Source organism: Bactrocera dorsalis, chromosome 2, assembly GCF_023373825.1.
Source record: "Bactrocera dorsalis isolate Fly_Bdor chromosome 2, ASM2337382v1, whole genome shotgun sequence".
NCBI lineage: Eukaryota > Metazoa > Arthropoda > Insecta > Diptera > Tephritidae > Bactrocera > Bactrocera dorsalis.
In genome coordinates, this window is record NC_064304.1 from 22,182,756 (window position 1) to 22,204,842 (window position 22,087).

Sequence of the window (22,087 nt, forward strand, 5' to 3'; positions counted from 1 at the left end):
TTCTTCATAGTCGGACAATGAAACGTCCAAGCCATCGTCATTGATTGATTATTTGTCTACTGTGGGGAATTTTATAAGGAATGGGGCATGTCGTTTTATGGCTTTGACCGCTTATTAGGTTCAAGAGTTCAGAGACTTTGTAATTGTCTCGTGGGTAGGACATATTATTTCCCAAAAAGTTTGTAACATGTCCGAGAGCACTGGTATACAAGTGTATACAAATGATCAATGACGCGCAGAGTTGATTTAGCCATAACTGTCCCTCTGTATGTTCGTCTTTCTGTCTGTATGGATATATGCGGACTAGTCTCACATTTTTGGCATATGCCGTATTCTCTTCCAGTTTCTGCTTATTTGTTGGAACCGTCGATATCGAACTACTATATCGTATAGCTGTCATACAAACTGAACAATCGTAATCAAATACTTATAAATACGGAAATCTTTTTCACTTGACGTGATATTTTCAAAAAAAAATTGGCTTGAACTATTTTTTAAGACAATAAGTTTTTTCGTGTTTAAATTCCGTTCTTTATACTAACGGTATAATGGTGTGGCAAGTGAATTCGTGTGATACCTGAATGAGGCCTGCATTTTCCGGAAAAATTTAATGTTTTTATATCAAAATTGAAAAAGAGGTGGAAGAACTAAGGCTGCAGTATACTTTTGGGACTAAATACTTATCGACCGTTATTGAATTTAATATTAACTCACAATTAATTTGTTTTTTTTTCCTTTTTATGCTTCTTCGCACAAACTCAATTGCAAATTATAGCAACAAAATGACGTATTATAGCGGTAATTGAGGTCGTAAAGTATTCCATGAAAAAAATACTAAAAACAATAATTTTCAAACAAAATAACTACCGCAGAAATAAGGAGTCTATAACAAACCCAATTAGTTTAAATATTCATTCTGAACACACACATAAATCTATTTTTATATATGTGTGTAGGAGCATTCAAACCAACGTCAATTTTATTGCATTAACATTACGTTCTTATTGAATGCACTTAGACTTCTATTAGACCAGACTAAATTTCATTATTTCCCCACGCCCGCATTGCCGCGCAATCACTTTGTACCCATGATGGATGTGAAAGTTGAAAAAAAATATAAAATGCTTTCCGAAAGGAATATGATTTTATTGAATTTTCCATTCGCGCGTGCGAATGTGTGTGTGCGTGCAAGTGAGTGGCCATTTTTCTGCGCCGCTACGCGCCCTTTCATCCACTCAGGTCAATGCACAAATGCACAATTGATATCAATTGCAGACGTGGCTCCTACGGAGCGAAAGAAAAACTGTAGAAAAACAGTTATAAATGCGTATTGTGCAAGTGGAAGCGTTGCCAGACTGTGTAAGCAGCTGTCGCTCGTAGTACCCGCCAGCTGAGAGTCAATTGCTTTGCTGCGAATTGAAAACAACCGAAAAATGGTAATAGAAAATGTCTTTTTCCGTTTTGTGTGGCATATTTTGCTCGCATTTTTTATTCCGTTATAAAACATACAAACGTACGTTTGGTATATATGTATATGTATGCTTTGATTGTGCTTTGGGCTTGTGGTTTGGAGTAGTTTTATTGGTTATTTTGATTTTCGTTACGGTTTTGAATATTTCCATCAAGCATTTAATTTCCGATTTATAATTCCGGTTTTAATATTAAAAATTATATTTTGAATAAACTCTTTTTTAAATTTTTAATCCCAAAAAAAAAAATTAAAAATCGATATTCGATGTACTCCTTTTCATTCCAAAAAATTTCAAAAATGATAAGACTATCGATATCGATTTTTATTTCTCTTTTTTACTTTAAAAATTGGAGTAACAAATGAAAAATATTTTTTGAAATAAAATTCTGCCATCGTGCTTTCACTTTTCTCAGGCCCAAATGAGTTTTGAAAATGGTAACTGATCCTTCCGATATTCCAACGTTGCCAGTAAGATCTCTGACTGTTTATCGTTGAGGTTCAATCATCAATTCTCCTCTGTCGTCTCAAAATGCTTGCCTTTCATTTCATTGGTAACTGTTCACAAGAAAGGCGGTGTGAGCCGGAGCATTGTCGTGGTATAACTTCTAATCGACTGCGATGGCTTGTCGGACGTGATTGATGCTTCGCTAGAGTCTCTTGAGGACTTCCACATAAAACTTGGCTTTGGTTAACGAAGCCTTTGATGTCAAAAAAGACAATGAGCATCGTTTTCACTTTGAATTTGCTCATTCTGCCTTTTTAGGCGAGGAGACGCCGGTGTGTGGCACTCGGAAGATTGCCACCGAACCACACCACTTCTTGTCAAGCGTCTCTGTCGTAGATTTACCGAGTTTCATAAAAAATTTAATCGCGTACCACTGCTCTAACAGAAACTCACACAAACTCACAGAAACAAGACGCGCGAAAATGTTTGTCCTGACTCTTCAGGTGCTTGGAGACAACTGACCAGTCGCTCGTTCGTTAGCTAAATTTTCCATACACTTTTCATAAAGCTCGGCTGAAAAGGACTTCAGTGCAATGACTTTTAATGGCTTCAATAAACTCCATACTCCCCCGAAGATAATTTTTCGGTTTTGAAGACAGCACAAAGTCACAGGAAGTCAAATCTTGGAGATAAAGGCGCTAAGTGATAACTCTCAGTCATAATCATGTTAGAATATAATGGCGCATTATCGGGGAGTAGAATTCATGCATTCGCAGCACACAAATTCCCTCGTTCCGATTTGCTTCATTTAAACACTTCAAAGTAACAAATTAGCATTCCTCATGAATACACTAACACTGTGGAATAAATTCATGCTGAGCTCCACCGCGGTAATTAAGGAAAACAAAGCGCTCCATTTTCATTTTTCATCGAATTTGACGTGGTTATTTCGATTTCGGGTAATTTTTGGTATCCCTTTCACTAGATTGTGGTTCAATTCGAACGTCATATTCATAAACCCCCGTCTTCATACTATTAATAATTTGTTTGATGAATATTGGGTCGTCAGCTACGTTATCAAGTATATCTTTTGCGACCGCTGCTCGTCATCATTTTGCAAAAGATTCAGGTCTTTAGGTAGAAGTCCAGCATTGATCCGCTTTATACCCAAAACATTATCCAAAACATTAACTAAAACATTAACCAACACGTGTTGAGATGATCAATGAGAGATGTTGAGGTCCTGTGCTATCTCGCTCATACCAACACGACGATTTGGAAGCATTGTTTCTTTAAATTTTCGTAGCTATCTTCATTAATAGGAGATGAACGACTCACATTAGGAAAGTATTTACTTCTGACCTCTAAATTCTCTAAATATATATTGACAAAAACTCCTTTTAATTAACTAGAAAGAATTTTTAGCAAAGAAATGTTGCTAAGCCCTTCTAAGGTAATTTAAGCGAACATACCGTCAACGCATTGAAAATTAACAACAAATAATCTTCATATCTGCTTTTTATGTTCAAGTTTAACTTTCTCCATTATTTTCTCCCGCACCAGCAATAAAAATTATTTTGACACCTACTCACCTCAATTACCAGTTCCCACAGCAAGAATTCTCACTTTTACAAATCAAGTCTACAAATGTCTTACTTTACTGGTTGCTAGCATTTTTTCAGCACACATCCATACACATCACACTTCCAGTGAAATATAATTTTAAGGACTCTCCCGCGCTCACAAACAACTTGCAGCCATAACCCCACAACTCAAGCAATACCCCGCAGCATTTCCACACGTACCGAAATTAAACAAAATGAATTAAACTGCGGCGCCGCAACGAAATAAGTGTTGCCTGCAGCGTCACGCACCACATACATACATAAACTTGACGGTGGCGGAGGGGAGGTCAACGTTGCCGCTTTAATTACTCCTCGGTTGGGACGTGTGTGCTGTGTGTGTGCGCGCGTCAAGCAAAGGCAAATTGACACACTGTTGTTGTTGCGGCTGTTATTGCCGTTGCTGATGGCTATGCCATTTCGTTGCATGTTATTATTGCTTTAGTTGTTGTCGTGCCGCGCTAATTGCTGATTGCCAGCGTGCAATCAAAGCTGCGTAAGCATCCACATTACGGAAGACGCTCGTAGCCATAGTAGACGACCTTGCGCCGGCGTCACTGTCGGCATCAACGGCGCAGCATCGCTATTTCCACCGGCATCGCAATTTCCATCACTGTAACAGCGTTTCAACGTCGTTAGATTTGTTGGTTATGCTCAACGCAAGCCTTATTATCTGCGTCGACACGTCCGCGACCCGTGCGCCTGCCTGCACGCTGTTTGGCTACAAGTACATCCGTGCATGGCGTGTCTAACTAGAATTTTCCAATTAAATCTTCGACTTTCTTAACTTGAAGTTCTCTCTCCACACTTTTATTGCTTACATTTCATTTTATCTCCATTCCGAGCGTTGCGTTTGCTGCATCAACTCAGCATTTGCACTCTTAACTTTCTCTTCTTAATTTATTTCTGCTCCTACATCTTTTTTCTTTCTTTTGCACTTTTGTTCTTTTTGCTTGCGCGTAAGATTTGCGCTGCGTTGGTGGTGAGCAGACGTGTCGCGCCAGTGGAAATTAAAGCCACTTTTTATTCTCTGCTTTATTCCTACGCTTTCGCCAATTTCGTGCTTAAAGTAAGTGTAGTAAGCACGAATTTTATATGCTTCTCCGCAGTTAACGGTACTCTAATGCTAAGTGTAATTATACGTGTGTACATGTGTGTGTGTGTGTGAGTGTAATTTAAATTCTGTTGTAATTTGAATGTCACTCATACGCCGCTGTGTCCCGGCGTTCACTAATTGAAATAATAATGTGAAAAATTATTTTAATGAACTTTTCATGACAAATACTTTGTTTAACCATTAGCATTCAACATTTTTGTTATGGTTATCAATTTCGTATACACATTTCGCGGTTTGAGAGAAACTGGTTGATTTCAGTGTTTCGATTTGCCAATTTTAATGTGGGTAATATGTGTGCATGAGTCATACATGAATGTTCTATCAGATAATTTTGTTAATTTTTTACTACTGTGGTGACTTTTTAGGGATATTTCAAGATTTACAGCCGAATGTCATGAGCATCAGAAAGTATAAGAAAAGCTGGGGTGACTTCTCAAACATAACATATAAAATTATTAAACTACGCCACTGCAACGACCCCAAAACACCATTAAATGAAAACCTAAAAAGTGTCTGGGGCTGACATTTTTAAAAAAGTGGGCGTGGCAACTATACAACTCCTAGATCACTACAACCACAATAGCCAAATTCGCTTAGGACAATTCTTATAAGAATCATTACCAACGCTATGAAAATCGATGAAATCGGATGATACCTCCGGTGACTCTCCATAGAATGGTACTGTTCAAATACGCCAGAGATATAAAATTTTTCGCCGAGGTGGTATTAGAGGGCGTAACACCGCCTACTTTTAGGTAATACTACATATCTCAGGACCTGCTATGCCGATTTCAACCAAATTCAACCCCTAGTTGCCTTTTTTCCGCAAAATCGGTCAATGTGAGAGATACATAATGGAAATTTAGGGATAATATTATCCTGACAATGGTATTCCCCAGCTCCCATATGCCTATCACAACGATTTTTGAACTTTCAGGTGATTTTATACCACATATATCGGCCAATAAGTGAACTATCTCTATGAAAATGAGAAAGCGTGTTTTACTGATAACAGTGTGTGTTTGTACCTAAAACGGAAAAATTTGAGAGAAAACTTGACCAAGACCCCATGTAACAAGCACGTAACTTCCGGGTGACTTTACTACATATGATTGCTGATTGTAACTTAATAAGTCTCATGGAGCATTTTATTAGTAGTATATTAATGGTACGTATGTAGTATTGACAAAAATGGATAAAATCGAGTCGATGCTACCTCCAACTCACATAAACTCGTATTTAGAAAGAGTACGAGTACTACTGTGATTTTTTTTCTTTTTCATCTCCTTTAAAGTAATCCCCTCCTGATGCAATAAACTTATGCCAACGAATTTTCCAGTCAACATAGTACTTGGAAAAATCCTCCGTCATGATGGTCATCAGAGACTTCTTCGATTCAGCTTTTATATCCTCCATCCATCAAAACGGTGTCCTCGAAGTGGTCATGTGAATTTACTGTATAGCCAGGAGTTATACGAAGGTTAATCAGGTGAATGCAGTAGTTGCGGAAGATATTAGTTGAAATGTGGCGAAATGATCACGAATAACCAATGCAGTATGACGCCGCGTATCTCAAATACTAGTAGTACTAACAACTTACCGATTCGAAAAACACGCGAAGTATAAATTAAAAATCAAAGAAAATCACCTTTCAATTTGATCTGAGTATTATAGCATTGTCACGGTTTGTATTCAAAATATTCATCAAAATGTTCTAAGTCGATTCGTAAGAGATGTTAAGACCCTCAGTCATGTCTGAGATGCCAACACAATGATTTCCAAGCACTGTTTCTGCAGTTTTTTCGATGCTATCGTGATTCTGAAATGTGTATGGACGACAATCATGAGGCAATTTTTCGATGACTTCACGACTTTCACTGAATACTTTACGTCCAATTTCAATATCGGCAATTTCAAGCAAACGCTCTTAAATTTTTTTGCCTTGTAAGGAAACCAAACTTCACACGAACGTCAATCAAGGACCCTTCTGGGTCCAATTTTATCAGATGGTATATATAAAAGCGTTACGAGCTCGACACTCTTTAAGATCTCACTTCTACTCTTAGCAAACATTGACGTATTTGAGTTAATGAAGTCACATATTATTTCCTGGCGTATTCTTGCTTTTATAAGTATTACCAAAATATTAAATGGGGCAACATTTCGACTATAATAAACGTCAGAGATATAGATTACATTTCCATTTATTGCGAATTTTTGCAAATTACTCCAGGGCTTCACACTTTCCACACTTCTTATTAACCACAACTATTATATATGCTAGTTAGTATACAGTTCGGGCTGAGTTTAGAAATTAACGGTATATAATTATCAGACTTTATTAAGGGGTCAGTAGGGTAATCTGGCCTGCTTTTTTGACATTTTTTTGTTTTTCATAGAAATGTTTATTCTGCAAGTGAACTTTTTACACATATCATGAGATATATCGTGGAGTGTATAAACAAATTTTTTCGGAATTTTTTGATGACATCTGTCGGAGAAATGGCTGAATGAATGAGATGCGTTTTTCACTGGCGGACACGATTTCTCATGTTTGGATTATCTGAAACACAAAAGTCCAATTTATTTTTAAAAAGTACGTGAATGTTTATCGTCCCTACTAGAATCATGAAAAATGTTGATAAATAAAAATATAATTAATGTTTTTGTTTGTTAATAAATTATAAAAATTATGAATCTGGTAGTGACGATAGCCAGGCGTTTTGTGAACAATTAAAAAAATTGAGCAAATCGTTTGAGTAGTTCGACCGGAATCATGTCTGCCAGTTTAAAAAAGTGTGTGTTTGAGAAAAACGAATTTCAAGTTTGAGGTGTGTTCTCCGAGCGCTCCGAACGTCGAGCGGTATTATTATTTTTGGGCCTTTTTCGGAACCTTCCAATGGTAAAGTGGGTTCCTACAATAATTCTATGGGTATAAGAGAAGAGAAAATGCAAAAAAAAAAAATTAAAAAAAATGTTTACAATATTACTCTACTGACCCCTTAAAGGCTTCTCAGGCTAGAAACCTTAACGTCATGAGTGAGTGATAGGAGAAACATTTTAGTGAATTTGCGTTGCCTGAAAACTACTTTTATTAAGAATTGCTAGAAAAGACATTGGTATCTTACCCCAAATGAACAACTGTAAGTATAAGAAAATGGAAAACTTATATGATAGCAGTATATATTGTAAACATATATACATATATGTATATAAACAACACATGGATATGCCACATACACAATGCTCAAACAATAAATGTACAATAGAAAAGTTTCGCGGCTCGCATGCTTCGACGCTATCAAACAAAACTCAAAGTGACATACTAACACGCACACTCACACGCGAATACACGCATACATACGCTGTGAACAAGTACGCGTTTGTACGTACACACATGTGTGATAACTTCATTGTAAGTTGTATCCCTTAAAGAGCGGGTAGAAAGAGCTAAGCATACATGAAGGCGCTTAACATGACAAAAGCATATAGCAAATTCAAGTGAGGTGAGTATGTCTGTATATATGCGCATATCTATGCTTAAATTAATTCATGTAAGTATTTCGTTGACAATGACAGTGACAATAGCGGTGACAACAATTCAATGCCGCCCCATCGCCCCCACACGCAGTTGGTCCCGGCGCAGCTGCGTGTATCCTGACTTTTATACAACACTTTGACATTCCTTTCGTCGTCATTGTCAAGTTAACCAATAGATTTGTGTGTTGTGAGGGAATTGCACATTTCAAGCGAGCGGCAGAGAGTATGTGTGTGTGTGCTTGTGTTTTGGTATTTGGTGAGAGCGAATTGCCAACGACAGATTTCATTTGCAAGGGTTTGATAGTTAAACGCCAAGCAACTCAACCGCAGACAAGGAAACTAATACGCATTTATCTACATAAATATATAATCAGTATGTACTCGTATGCCATGCACATGTATGTATATAAATATGTATACATGTATATGTGTGTATTAGCAATTACTATTATATTCATTGGTTGCTTTGTGTATTTGTCGCCGGAAACCAACCATGCAGAGTTGCAGACACATAGTTAAACGCCCACACGCTCGATTGATTTTAACGATTTAACAAATTATTTGCGTACATACATACAAAACGTCAAAGTATATATCAATATACGCAGAGTTGCAACCCTGCAAGCAATTCAAGTATTTGCGATGATTCCTTTACTTCTTTAATATACAAAAAAATATTGAATTGACGTAAAATATTGCATGAAAAAGTTTTTGAAACGTATTAATATAATCTGACAGATTTTCTCGCTGTAAATATATAATTTTTTTTTAGCCACATATGGCTGTAAACACATTGTAGTAGAGTGCGTAGAATATATTTTGAAATTTGGAAATTTGAAGTATCGTTTAAATCGTTTATTGGAAACTTTTTTGGCTTTACCGTAGTAATGTTTACGTATATTTTTTATACCAACAGAAAGTAGACTTTTCAATAATTATAAGTTTTATTTACTGACTTTTTAAACAGCTGACATTTAGTTGTAAAATTTTTTGAATGAAAATCAGGTTTTTTTATTTTAAGTAGAAATTAGATTTTTTCCTTTATTTTTTAAATTGAAAAATAACTGCATGTTTGGTATATAAAAATTTTCAAGGAAACCTAAAAAACATAAAAATTAAAAAAATATTTTATTTTTTCACACAAATTCTAGTTCCCGTACAAGGCTAAATTGATTCAGCTCGTCTCGCTAATCATTTACCTGTTTGTTTAGGTATATTTCATATGGTATTCCACATTTCCCTTTGGCTGTTACAAACTTTGTGGTACAACTAATGTACACAGTTAAGGGTATAAAGAGCCCTATCTCGATTTCACGCAGTTTGTATATGTTCGGAGATTTTAACAATTCTTTGTGTACTAATCTGCGCCAAATCAGATAAATAAGTCTGATATTGTCTGTTCCAGCAAAGCCCCAAAATATTCACCAAATTTTTTTGAGACGATTTGTAAGAGATGTGGAGACCTTCTTCTATATCTGCAATGCCAACACGATGACTTTCAAACGGTGTTTCTTCAAACTTTTCGATGCTATCGAGTTTAACACCTTTCGGCGAAGAAAAGGACGTATGTAAAATATCAAATCAATATCTAAAAAACTGGGAACTAATTCGTGTATATGTATATAGACAGACAGTTGGACATGACTAAGTCGACTTGTTTTAGTTCCAAATTTATTTAACTAAGGCCTCACAATCTCATCATCCCCATACATTACTAAGATATTCATAAAATATTTTCTTCTAAGAAAATTTTCCGATTTCGACTTTTTATTTAGATTAAGACCAGATCAGTGAAAAAATTATTTGTGAATGAAGATGAAAACGTTATTGTCGGTATCAGAATCCAAGGGATAGTAAATAACATGGAAAAGAAATCTTTTTTTTTTTCTGGTGGTCGGAATCGATCTTCAGTAGTCGAAGTCGATTAAGAATCGGTTCTTGACATTCCAAAAATCGATTATTTTACGAGAAAACTCGATTCTTGAGTAGAATCGGAATCGATTTTACCATCCCTACTGGCAGCTATCGGGGCACATATAAAACCTCCGCACAATAACCACCACAAGAAAAAATGATTTTTTTCCATGTAATTTATATGGAAAAGAGAAAATTTGAAATAGGCACCTCTTAATATTAATATTCGGAGCTCATCTTTTGAATGACTTTTTTTACACATTTTCGAAAGTTTTGAGCCTGTTTTTCAGTTGAAAAAAAAGGTTGCCTCAGAATGGCACACCCTAATATATATACTAAGTAGGGGATCCGTCTACGCGTTGCTGTGGTATATATTTTATACGATTATTCATACAAGTATAATAAACTATGAAATTTTTATTTACGAATAAAGGAGAAAACGTTTTTGCCGGTATAAGAATCCAAAGAATTGTACTCGAGATTTAATTTTGAATATGTTCACACAAATAAATTTCAATGGAAAAAATAACGAAACTTTCGGCTACTTTCTCAATGTCTGTTTACCAGCCTTTCTGTCCAGTTAATAAAGTTGTCCGCTTAATAGTAGATTGTGCTTAATTAACATCAACAATGTGCATGGTTAATGGGGATGTCCGCTTAATAGGGCGTCCATTTAATAGAGCTTTCACTATATTCTTTATTTATGAATTGTTTTTACTTTCCTATCTTCTAAGTTGGTTAGAACTGTACAGTGTGCTAAATTTGATTAAAATCGATTCAGCAGTTAGTCCATCGCGGACAAATAACGTGACACGCACTTTTTATGTATTATAAAGATATAAAGATATAACGGGTGATTTTTTTGAGGTTAGGATTTTCATGCATTAGTATTTGACAGATCACGTGGGATTTCAGACATGGTGTCAAAGAGAAAGATGCTCAGTATGCTTTGACATTTCATCATGAATAGACTTACTAACGAGCAACGCTTGCAAATCATTGAATTTTATTACCAAAATCAGTGTTCGGTTCGAAATGTGAAAATCCGCTTTTTTATCGACAAATTTTGTTCAGCGATGAGGCTCATTTCTGGTTGAATGGCTACGTAAATAAGCAAAATTGCCGCATTTGGGGTGAAGAGCAACCAGAAGCCGTTCAAGAACTGCCCATGCATCCCGAAAAATGCACTGTTTGGTGTGGTTTGTACGCTGGTGGAATCATTGGACCGTATTTTTTCAAAGATGCTGTTGGACGCAACGTTACGGTGAATGGCGATCGCTATCGTTCGATGCTAACAAACTTTTTGTTGCCAAAAATGGAAGAACTGAACTTGGTTGACATGTGGTTTCAACAAGATGGCGCTACATGCCACACAGCTCGCGATTCTATGGCCATTTTGAGGGAAAACTTCGGACAACAATTCATCTCAAGAAATGGACCCGTAAGTTGGCCACCAAGATCATGCGATTTAACGCCTTTAGACTATTTTTTGTGGGGCTACGTCAAGTCTAAAGTCTACAGAAATAAGCCAGCAACTATTCCAGCTTTGGAAGACAACATTTCCGAAGAAATTCGGGCTATTCCGGCCGAAATGCTCGAAAAAGTTGCCCAAAATTGGACTTTCCGAATGGACCACCTAAGACGCAGCCGCGGTCAACATTTAAATGAAATTATCTTCAAAAAGTAAATGTCATGAACCAATCTAACGTTTCAAATAAAGAACCGATGAGATTTTGCAAATTTTATGCGTTTTTTTTAAAAAAAAGTTATCAAGCTCTTAAAAAATCACCCTATATAAATCTAAAACGGAATGTTGCTATAGTCCTTAGGCACTAGTCTTCACGCTAAATATATCTTCTCTTCGTTTTCTTTGCGACTAAAAACTAAATATAGTATATATAAAATCCATAAGCATCGCCTTAATGCATCTTGGGTATCGCTACATATTCATATGTATTAGTCAATAATCTGCTATTAGCACACATAGTTACACATATGCAGCTCATTAGCTTTGGCAGTCTTTATCATAAAAGTTTGTGAGATATGCCATAAAGATAAGCTTGTCATAATACAATATGATTAACTTAGGAATTTACAAGAGTCTTGGAGACTTGGAAATCAATCATGAAAATTAGTTGGCGGAAATTGTAACGGGACGCAACAAATGCGGTCATTAAGCTCGGCGTAACAAAACAAAGCAATGGCTATGAATTTATGTATATATATGTAGTCATATGTATATATCGATGTATGCAATTTTATGGCTATTCAAGTGAATCTCTGCACATGAAACTTTTCCAATTAGTACTTATATAGACATTGTGTAGTACTTGTATATTCACACAGATTTTAAGATATAACTAAACGATGCATTTGATGGTAATGTTGTAAGTTCCTTTATATCTTTGAACTTTACAGGTTATTAAATTATATCAATATAAGATTAATTATGAGATTAAATTCTGTGTGAAACTCGGTAAATCTGCGACAGAGACGTTTGATATGATCAAGCAGGCTTATCCAGATGTTGCTTTAGCAAGAAATGCTGTGTTTCGGTGACACCAGGCCTTTTTGGAGGGCCGGGAAAAGGTCTCTGATGAAGACCGGAAAAATGAGCAAATCCAAGTGAAAACGATGCTCATTGTCTTTTTTGACATTAAAGGCATCGTCCACCATGAAATTGTTCCTCCTGGCCAAACCATCAACGCCAAATTTTACGCGGAAGTCCTAAAGGGACTCAAACGAAGGGTCAATCGGGTCCGACAAAACAGCGCAGCCGATTGGAAGTTGCACCACGACAACGCCCTGGCTCCCACTGCCTTTCTTGTGAACAGCTACCTAACCAAGGCGGGCATCCCAATGCTTTCGTAGCCGCCTTACAGCCCAGATGTGGCCTCCACGGACTTTTTTTGTTTCCTTGCCTGAAATGGCCGGTAAAAAGGGATCCAAGCAGCATACACCTCGGTTCTCAAGCCTATTCTGGAGAATGCCTTCCGTGACGCCTTCAACGCTTACAAATCGCGCTGGCAGCGCTTCATCGACGCAGAGGGAGCCTATTTTCAAAGTTTTTAAAGAATTGGTTCAATAATTTTTTTTTAAATTGACTCAGTCCTATAACCTGTATACATAGATTATTTTTCTTTGACACTACAACTATCCTTTGCGAGATCACAGCAGTTGTACATGACAAGTACAGACAGGTCGTCTGGTCTCTCTATTGGATGTGTGGGCGCCCTTGCTTCTGTTCGTCTACATATGGATCTCGAGTCGAAGGAGCTTTTTGCTGGAGCATCGACTTCTATGCGGACGACATAACCAAACCAGCGCATTCGTTGAATTTTTATGCGTTTAACTATAAACATATCACCATAGAGCTGACACAGTTCGTGGTTGCATCTTCTTCGATATTCATCACTCACCCGGATGGCTCCAATGATTTTAGGAAGAACATTTCTTTCGAATTATCCAAATGCTTTCTCATCAGCGGTCATCATCGTTCATGTTTCTGTGCTGAATAGTAAGAGGGAGAAACTTACTTTTCAATTGCTTTCCGGTATCAAAGTCGAGCCAAGATGTGCTGGCAAGAGTTGTTCTGCGCTTGATTCCCAGGTATAGATTATTAGTGGAATTTATACTGATTCCGAGATATGCAAAGTCTTTATTTTTTCAAATATATAGCTAACAACCGAGTCATATGTAGTTCCCAAGATGCGAAAAATTTTAGTCGGTGGCCTAAAGATACATTGTTTTCCCCTTCTCTTCTTTTTATAGCTTGGAAGAGGCAGCTCTGAAGGCTTAGATGTTAAGGTTTACGCTGTCAATATCATCTGCGTACGAGTATCATAGCAGTCTTGCACTTTTAAAGTACACCGGTCCACTACGAACCTGATTATCAAACATAACTTTTTCACTAGAAGAAATTCCCTGTCAAAACCCTGGCGTCGAATAGGCAGCTCCAATCGTTGCTGCGAAAGCGGCTTTGAAATCAACAAAAGGGTGATGGTTGTGGATCTGTTTGTTAAGAGTCTTCTGCAGGACTTTATGTATTATGAAAATTTGGTCTATAGTATATTGTAATTTTGAAGGAAATACCTTTATGTGACATGTGATGATCTTATTTTTTATTGCACTGTACATTGTAAAAAAAAAACAGAAATTGGAAATTGGAAATTAAATACTTCGGGTAAATAATATTTCAGATAGTGTATTTTGCTAAGTTGGTAAGACTGTTCTTTATCACTATGCCAAATATGAGCGCAATTTGTAAACTGGTTGGAAGTCGGTACATCTCAGTAGTGCGCTGTGATTTTTAAAATGAATAAAAATATCGAACAAGCAATTTGGATCAAATTTTATATTTCTAACCAAATTTCATGTGTGGACTCATTGCGAATGTTAGAAAAGGCTTGGGGTGTCCGTTATGGTACTTACAATTCGTCAATCAAGTGTTAGACAGATGGCAATAGAGCTCGACATCTCTTGCGAGTCCGGTCGAATGATTTTGATGGCTATTTTGAATATGAAACGCGTTTACGCATTATAACTGCCAACGAAACATGAGCTTATGAGTTTTACTTACAAGCAAGCCAATAATCATCGGAATGGAGGCAAGAAACGAGCCGAAACCATGAAAAACACGCTAAAATCCGCTTAAAAATCAAAGTTATGCTCATTGTTTTTTCGATAATCGTGGTTTAGTGCATCAGGAATTGGTTCCGGAGGGACAGAAGAGTAAGGAGTTATATTTGGTTAGGCATTTGCGTGAAAACATCCATCGAAAATGACCGGAATTATGGAAGAACAATTCATGGGTTTTACACGATGATAATGCACCATCGCATCCAGCCATGATTGCGAACGAATTTAAATCCAAAAACACAATGAATACTATCGACCAACCACTATATTCACCATATTTGGGTCCAAGTGATTTTTTCTTGTTCCCAAACTGAAATTGCGCTCCGTACAACCCATTTAAATGATCAAGGAGATAAAACAAAATTGGCTAAAGGAGCTGAAGGCCAACCCAAAAAGTGCTTATGAGAAGTGCGGACTGGAAAAATCGTTGGCATAAGTGGGGAACACTTTGATGGTGAGAGAATAAATATTGATGAATAATTCAGTATTTTGCGTTTTATTTGCAATTTTTGGGTATTTTTTCATAATGTATACTATTTCAGGCTTAATATCTTATTGAATTTGTCTTTAACTTTTAAAACTTTTCTGTAATAAAAAATAAATACCCTAGGTTTTCCATTCGCTCACATTAATACTAATTGTAATGCCAAATAAAATTTCAACTCATTTCCTCACGCTAAATTAGAGACGAATATAATTTTGTGCGCTTTCAGGCAATAAAAACATTTAAGATATAGAGCAAATACAGAGACTCACCCTCAAACCGACTGGCAGATAGCAACGAAGGCGAACCGTTTGCTGGAGCTAGAGAGTATTGCAGGCTCGTGTTGATGTTGACCAGTGCAGGAAGTGCGAGGAGCGGTGTGTGACGGAGAGAGTTTAAAGCAGCTGCAAAAAATTCAAGACGAATAACGGTTATTTAAAGTTGTGGCGAGGCTATGCTTAAATGGCCAGCCGGCTAGCACGTTCAACACAACTGCCGTTGCTTTTGTTGCACTTGTTGTACTTGTTGTTGCTGTTGCTGCTGTTCTTGTTACCGGTTATGATGATGCTGATTATGAAGTCTGTTGGCAGACTCCCCACTGACAAAGCTTTTGTGCACTTTGCTCTACTTCTGGCACACACAGCCGATTCGGAACACTGAATGGACAGTGCTCACTAGGTTTTGTTGTTGTATTTGTTGTTGCTGCAGCTGACACACTTTTGGGTAAATGTCGTTTACATGCACACAAAAAATGGTGGAGAGAATGGACAAACAAGGCAAAAATAGAAAAGGAAATATTTGCAAGCAGAAAATAATAAAAAAATCATAAAAACAAAAAATGGGAATCTGTACACAAAATACAAAAAAATATGAAATAAAAAATAGAAAATAAAGAAATTAGTGTAAAACGGCGAATTGCGCAAAAGCTCACATAAAATATATCAACGACTTCAACGTAAGACAGTTTGTGGTTGCAGCAGAAGCAAAAACAAAAAAGTCCAAACAAAACAGCAAAAAAGCAAATGGTTGTGGCAGCTGCGCTTAAAAGCAGGTTAATGGTGGCTGTGGAGCGCCGGGCGTGCCAATGACGCCAAAGCACAGCCAGCGCGTTGCCAATGCAGCACGGCTGCAAGGGGCACCTTTGACACCTTAGCTATTAAATTACCGCAGCACTGACAGGAAGGAAGTGGGCAAAGTGAAAAGCAAAAACAGCCAAACCAAAAGATGTGCGTTTCTGCATGTGTATGTGTGAGTGAGTGTGTGTGTGTATGGTTGTGAAGCATAAAATGCACAAAACTCCGCTATCTGCGATAAGGCTTCCGGTGGCGCAGTGTTGTTGTTGGTGTTTATGTTTTGGTTTGGTTGCTGCTGCGGCAGAATACAACCGTGCAAGCGTTTGCCGGGGAGCATTTGCCGGCATTTTTGTTGTTCTTGTTGCAGATGTTGTTTTGTTGTTGTTATTTTTGTTGTTGTTGCTTTTTTGCACTGCACGCTTGCATCCGTTCTCACTTCATTTTTATGAGCTTTATGCAATCGTTGAGTTGTCGCTGTATTGCTTAAATACTTGTTGTTGTGATCACTACTGGATTAACGTATACATTTTTTTGTTGTTGTGCAAGCAACAAACACCCCTTTGCCAGTGTTTAATGCTCGCTTTCGGCTTTATTTTCGGCTTTAACTATTTTATATTGGATTGTGAGTTTTTGTTGCAGTTGGAAGTTCTATTTTTGTTGTTATTGTGTTGCAGTCTTTCCATCCTATCTGCCCAGATAGCTGTGAGCAACGACAAAAAGGTATATAGTACATCCCTGTCTACTTTGCCGCTGGCACATCTTGTCTGTCTGTCTATGTGTCTATTTCGGTTGAACGCTCGCCAAACAACGTAAGTCAGGTTGGTTGCCCACTCGGTCAGGCGCTCGGTCAATTGAGTGCATCGCACGGTGGTACGTCAATAAAAATGTCACAGGAGCCGTTAGCGCTTCGGCGTTGCACTCTTGACAAGCTGACAGGTTTTTTTTTTATATATAGATTTGGAATGACCAAAAATATTTACTGGTACTCACATTAACCTCTACTTAATAGTTTTTGCAGTTTAGATCTTCCAAGAACTATAAATACTCTTCTACAAGCCCCTTAAGACTACCTTTCTTATATAAATCGATAAACAAAGTTGATCGTGGTTTGAAACTTCCTGCGATATAAAATATACCACTTTATAGACAAAGCTGTTTCTAACAACGATCAACCCTCGGCAGGCGAATTCAAGAATTTGTATATATTTCTTACAAAAGAGAGTCTTACTGTAACATCCGTAAGTCTTACGTACGGCGTAAGACGACAGACGTACACAAATAAGCGGAGAACATAGGACAAACTCGGTTTAACGTCTATACTCCGACGATGTTTAGAGTCGCAGGTTACCAAATAACAAAGAAACTCGGGCTTAAAGATCTTTCCCAGAGTCTAAAGAAAGTATTTACCAACTGGGTGGGAAACATTTACGCCTTTTGTATAAATATTGCCAAATATTATAGCATACAAAATGATTCTTTATTAAGCACTTAGCATAAAAAGTATTCGAAATTCTACCATAGCTTAATATTCCTAAATAGCCTCCAGAATTCTTAAACTTTTCTCGATACATGGTCGTGTTTCCTCTATCATTGAGCCTATTTTGCGAAATTGATAGATGCTTATTATAGGCCTATCGATGGACACATTTGCTGTTGGATGCTTGGTAATTTCTGCCGAGAGTAGATTGTCCTTAAAAAAACTGGTTGACGTTGGTCGAAACTGAGATTGAAATCAGATGTTATGGTGATGATGAATGGGAAGACGCAGGAGGGTCAGATTGTAGGTGATCGAAATAGGCCATCTTTAGTCCCATTGTGTCCACGATTGGCACGGGTACCTTTTTCAATTGTTTTTTTTAGACATACCGAATAGACCACGTCCAGCACGCAGTGAAGAAAATATTGCAACCGTCGCTGAAGGTGTGTACGAAGAGTGTGAAGCGTATTTTATGTCCAGATCTTAAACTGAAAGTGTACAAAATAGAGCTTGCGCAAGAACTGAAGACCAGCGACATCGCTTTGCAAAGAAGATCATTTATTTCCGAGCCAAATTTTGTTCAGCGATGAAGACTGTTGCTGACACAATGAGTACGTAAACAAGAAAACAGACGAAGAGCAACCTGAAGAGATTCAAAATCTACCATTTCAACCAGAAAAAACAATGGTTTGAAGCTCGTGACCTCGGCAACATTTGGTTTCAACATCAATCGCATCAATTGATGGATTTATTGAGAGAACACTTCGGTGAACAGATAATTTCACGCTTTGGATCGATTGGACACCAAGAACGTGTGATATCACACCGTTAGATCTTTTCCTGTGGGGATATCCAAAGTCTAACTCTATGCGAGCAATCCCGCTTCTATTCAGATACATTATTTGGCAAAGTCGTTTGAAGATCATTCTATTAATTTCCCTGTAAAAAGTGAATTTAACCTCATCTGTAAACTTAGATATGACATTAGTGAAAATTAATGCCGATCTGATACTTCGAATATTCACTCCATATTTGAAGGACCTACGGCTATTAAATCGTTAATACTTTGCAAAAGAAATTTGGGGACTCTTGTCTCACGCGAGTCGTCCAACCATCTCTGTTAATGTTCTCTGTTAACATCGAAAAAAATTAAGAAAGTTGTTGGAAATAATTGTGTTTGCAACAGAGAGATATGAGAGTATCTCAGCGTATCTTATAGACCAACTCAACTCGTTTTGAATATATTGAGTATGAAGAGTGCCAATGCAAGAACTGTGCCAAAATACCTGAATCTTTTGCAAACACGATGTCGAGTAGAGTTCGAAAAAGAGTGGTAGCTGAAGACACTACATTCAATAAAACGCCTAATTATTGGTAACGAAATGTGGATTTAGGAATGTGATAACGAGACTGTCCAACAAATTAGCCAATAGCGCCCCAAACACGCGCAGAAACAGAAAAAACAACTTTCGTTGAAATCAATAAAATCCTATAAGCCTCGAAAAGTATTTGGAAAAGTGGATTAAGAGTTGACACATATACAAGGTGTGTTCCAAAGTAAACAGGACTTTTTAAATTCAGCGCCCCCGGGTAGCGCCATCTACATATATGACGACTGGTGCGTTAGAATTTGATATTTCTATCGATTGTCCAGTGAGAATTTCATGATATTTCATATATTGGAAGTGAAGTTCTTGCGTTTTAAGTGTTAGTATGTTTGTGTTATCGGTGCGAAAATGAGCTTCGAACCAAGAACCAACATTAGATTTTTCTTTAAAATTGGTAAAACTTTTACCGAAACGTTTCAATTCATGAAACAAGTTTATGGCGATAATTGCCTATCTCGCAGCAGAGTGCACGAGTTGTTTCAACGATTTCGAAGTGGTCGTGTGGACATAAATGACGATCAACATGTGGCCCAATCAAAATCCGTGATCACCAGAAATTCCATCGAAGCTGTGCGTGAATTCATCAAAAATTAGCCAAAACCATCATTGAAATTCATGGAAATGGAATTGAACATCTCCAAAACATCGATTTATTGCATTTTGACTGAACATTTGGGCTTACGATAGGTGTGTGCACGGTTTGTTTCGCACAAATTGACTGACGACCAAAAATTGCTCTCATCGATCGATGCGATTTGACCAAAAATCACATTTTAACCATTAACCACTCACCGTATTCACCCGATATGGCACCGTGCGACTTTTTCCTTTTCCGAAAAATGCATTCGCCCATGAAAGGAAGGCGTTATGCAGACGTAGAGGCCATTCAAAAGGCTTGCACCGGCATACTGGCAACAATACCGGCCAACGAGCTAAAACACTCGTTCGACATGCTTTTGGACCGTGCAAAGAGCTGTATGGAAGCAGAAGGAGACTATTTTGAATAAAATAAATTGATTTTGCCGAAAAAACCATTTGTTCTGTTTTTTTTTTAAGTTCTGTTTAGTTTGGAACGCACTTTGTATTGGCTTATGAGCTCAGTTTGAAAGCGATAATGAATATTCATGAAAATATAATTTTTGGATTAATAGTACGGTATTGAGTCCAAATCCTAAAATATGTACACCTTTCTTCAAAAAAAAATTTCCATTGAACTTCCCAAAAAGCTAGCAACATAATTAGAGATTATCTTAAATATTGAGAACTCGAATATTAGTCGGGAATTAACCACCATTTTTACCATACATTACGGGGTTGAAAGAAAAACCTACTTAATATGCATAGTGACACACTGTGCAACATCATTTTCCATGCAACTATTTTAAACGTTGTTGGATATGTCACGTTGCATTTATGTATGCACCGGTATACGTGTCTCTGACCTGCGGTCTCTGGGGATGCAATGGAACTGTGCCAACGGACAGCCATGGCAAACACTGCCAACAGCGCACACACTCACACATACACATTAACAGTACAACGTGCTGCGTGCAACGTTTGCGGCTGCTTTTTTGCCGCAAAGTTAAGTAAGCCAAACAGAAGAGCAGGCAACATCGACAGCAACAACAAAAACAACAATGCAACCAGCATCCGCTGCAACAACAAAAGCAGCAGTTGTTGTGGAATATCTAAGCGTACGAAATGCCCATCATAAAATTCGGAAAATTGTCAAAAAAGTAAAGCGAACAGCAACAGAAGACAAACAACAAAGCGTGGCTAAAGTGTGTATGTGTGCGTGTGCATATGTGTGTGTGTTAGGAAGTGCAGCGGCAGCCGAAATATACAGTTCAAATGTCGTCGACCGCCGCATGCGAGGCTGTCAGTCGGTCTGTCTGTCTGGCTGCCAGTGCATCGGTCGGTCGGTCGATTGGTTGCTCGGCTCTGCAGCGCAAAACTGGAGCGCACATTCGCAAACACACACACAGAAACATACTTATATACACGAACACCAACAGCCAACAACAAACACTGCGTATCACCGCTAAGTACGCCGCATGCCCCGCTTACAAACATTACTAATACGCCACGTCTTCTTTGGCAGCGTTGCACTTCTTTCGGCTGCCACTTTTCGTTTTCGTTTTTGTTTTTGTTTTTGCTGCACACTCCGCGTTTGTACGAAATTTGCAGCGATTGCACTTCGTAGATTTTTTTATAATTTTCCGTATTTTATTTCTCGACTTTTTTCAGCACTTTTTCCGTTAAGCGAGTAAGTTGGCACGCGTTACCGCCCAAATGTATGCAACGCTGAAATAAGATCTGCACTTCACTGCTATATTTGAGTCTGCACTAAGCTGTGCTATGTTTTTGCTATCACTCGACTTTGTTGTTGCGCTATTTTTGTTGTTGTGATTTCGGTTTTTTGTTGTTTTTGTTGTATTTGGTGTTTTTGTTAGTTTATTGTTCGCCTTTTCGGGGCGTTCGTTGCGTTTTTGGGCGGCTACTTTGAGTTTAATTTATGTACTTTCATTTTTCAGCAGCACTTTGACTGCTTCGCTCCATTTTCGGTTTCCCGTTTCAAGCGAATAGCGGTTGGGATTAGAAACAACAAAAAAAGCGTAGCGCATTTCAGTAAGAAATCGGAGTGATTGCGTTACTGCTAAAATTTTTAATGCATATATTTGTTGTTATTATATTTGCTGCTTGGGTATGATAGTGGCTGGCAAGCGCATCATTAATTTGGTGGAAATTAATTTTTGTTAACATATATAATATATATTTAATTTCGAATTTCGAGCATTAAACACAAATTTAATTTTTCTTTAATATCAAAAAATGTATCAAAACATAACTATGCAATTTTATTAAATTTAGTACACACATTTTTGTAATGCACTGTCTTAAAGTATTTATTTTTACGC

At 37.5% G+C, this 22,087-nt stretch overlaps 1 protein-coding gene across 3 annotated transcripts in view; it reads right to left on the reverse strand.

Annotated features, from left to right (window-relative positions):
- The window catches only part of LOC105232923 (sodium/calcium exchanger 3), a 143,254-nt gene that overhangs the window by 120,176 nt on the left and 991 nt on the right, over positions 1-22,087 (reverse strand). Inside the window, exons 2-3 of one of the 3 annotated variants that reach the window (XM_049447924.1) lie at positions 21,237-21,825; positions 15,504-15,947 (exon numbers count right to left, since the gene is read on the reverse strand). The gene's annotated coding sequence lies outside the window, so the exon portion shown is untranslated. Of the gene's footprint in view, positions 1-15,503; positions 15,948-21,236; positions 21,886-22,087 lie in introns of those variants that run through there. The other 2 variants (XM_049447925.1, XM_049447923.1) reach the window with 2 other exon arrangements.